The sequence below is a fragment of the Grammomys surdaster genome, unplaced genomic scaffold (genome assembly GCF_004785775.1).
Source record: "Grammomys surdaster isolate TR1022 unplaced genomic scaffold, NIH_TR_1.0 126705, whole genome shotgun sequence".
Taxonomy (NCBI): domain Eukaryota; kingdom Metazoa; phylum Chordata; class Mammalia; order Rodentia; family Muridae; genus Grammomys; species Grammomys surdaster.
The window spans coordinates 2650-4899 of NW_021621492.1; the positions used below are offsets into that span (position 1 = coordinate 2650).

At 48.9% G+C, this 2250-nt stretch overlaps 1 pseudogene; it reads left to right on the forward strand.

Annotated features, from left to right (window-relative positions):
* Positions 1-249: 249 nt before the first annotated feature.
* On the forward strand, positions 250-1683 carry LOC114615484 (annotated as a pseudogene).
* Positions 1684-2250: the final 567 nt, after the last annotated feature.

Genomic DNA, 2250 nt, shown 5'->3' on the forward strand with positions numbered 1-2250 from the left:
CTAAAGACCGGCTGAGACATCCAAACTGGTTGACTGAAACACAACTGGATATTCCCTGAACTCACCAGAATTTTCTACTGTGGGATTTGAGAACCATCACCTTACAGACAAGGTCAGCTTCATCAGCTGAGGAAGAACTACTCTTAGGTCCTCTTGCCTCCATCTGACTTCACCTTCAACTGACCCCAACGCCAAAGGACATATGACCTCTTGACCTGCAGTTTCTGATCTTGGAAAAACAACTCCAGTATGGACGAGACACCTCCAAATACCCTAACTGATCCTTCCAAAATGAAGACAACAACTCCAGAGCCCCCACCAAGAGACTGGCTGATGTGCACTGAGACTTGGAAATCAGAAAGCTATGCCACAGCAGAGAGCCAGCACGTGAGCAAAGGTAATCCAAGCAGCCCCGCTTCATGGAAACCTTGCAAGCCTTGTGGGAGAGTGTATTCTGAACATTCAGGCAAAGGCCAAAAGAGGAAATGCCTGGTAGACGGTGAGAAGGATGTCGAGTCTGAGGAGCCAAGCCAACCTCTAAAAAGGCTGAGAAAGGAGGAGCATGGAAAAGAGCTTGGGTGTGAAGAGGCAGGCAAGGGTCAGATAAAGAACCCCCTAAAAGAGGCTGAATTACAGCTGAAGCCCTCAGCGTGTGCCAAAGGCCCTGGGAAACAGGCTGTGAGTGAGGTGAAGTCTGTGGATGGAGGCAAAGGTCCCAAGAGTCCCTACTTCCACATGGAGGAAGGTGTTCAGAAACATCACAATGCAATGTACCCAAGCTTTGTGGTGCGTCTTCATCTCAGTGATCTTACAAACTCTGACTTCTTCGGTTCTTCTAAGCTTCCAGTGGACGCCTCAGAGAAGATCAATGTCTGTGTGGATGAGCAGATTCATGCTTCTCAAACACCTCAAATCTGCACAGACAAAGTCAGCAACAAAATGCCAATCGCTAAGGACAAAGAAAAGGCTCCTGAAGACCAAGACAAGAGCACAGGGCTGGACCATGGTCCTCTGATCACAGAGGACATGCTAAAGGAAGTCAGTAGTGCTCTAGGCCCAGGCCCACAAGATGAGATCTTGAGTCGGGCCTTCAATATGACAATTACTCGAGGAGACATGTGGACCTTGAGGGACACCCAGTGGCTCAATGACACAGTCATCAATTTTTACATGAATCTTCTCATGGCCAGGAACCAAAGTCAAGGATACCCTGCACTTTACGCATTTAATACCTTCTTTTACAGCAAGTTAAAGACTGGGGGCTACAGGGCAGTCAGAAGATGGACCAAGGCAGTGAACCTCTTTGCAAAGCAGCTGATCTTGGTGCCCATTCACCAGGGTGTTCACTGGAGCCTGGTGGTGACAGACCTGAGAGAGAAGAGTCTTGTCTACCTGGATTCCAGGGGACACAAGAGAGGAGATGTCCTTCAGCTGATTTTTCACTATCTGCAGGATGAGAGCCAAGCCAGAAGGAATGTGGAGCTGAACCCTTTGGAGTGGAAGCAGTACAGCATGGCAGCAGAGGAGATACCTCAGCAGGGGAATGGCAGTGACTGTGGCATGTTTACCTGTAAATATGCAGACTACATCTCCAGAGGCCAGCCCCTCACCTTCTCTCAGCAGCACATGCCCCTGTTTAGGAAGAAGATGGTGTGGGAGATCCTGCACCAGTGCCTCCTGTAGCCCCACTCACCTGGATGCTGAAGTTGCTCTGAAGCCTTTTGTGGGTGGAGCCAAGAACTTGAGGCAGGGTAGGTTGAAGAGCCTGGACACAGGAACTGGGCTGTAAAGAGTGGGGGATGCCCCCACAGCCTTCTGGGTCATGCTAACCTGAGACAAGGGAGAGCTGCCTCTAAAGCCATCTAGGAGACCACTGTGGACAGCACAGGTAGAAACTGTTCATTACACAGAGCACAGGCTCACTAGCTTGGTGCTTTAAAGGTTGTATAGGGGACCTTTGGTCTCTGTTGGGTTCTCCATTCAATTTGCTCCCAATTTTGCTGTTCTTCTTTATAAGTTTTAGCTAATTGGAAATGGATGTTTCCAGAGTTTTTATTCTTTAATACTCAGCGATTCACAGTTTTGTACTGTGACCCCGGAGCTCTAGAACTCGGACCATGATTGATTAAAGTAGCACTGACATTTGAAGAGACTTTGTTCCTAGAACTAAGGAGATCTGTTTCGCTGCCTGGTCCTCTGGGCTGGAGCAGACACAGAGTTGGTCTGCTCCTGTCCTGTGGAGAAACTGAA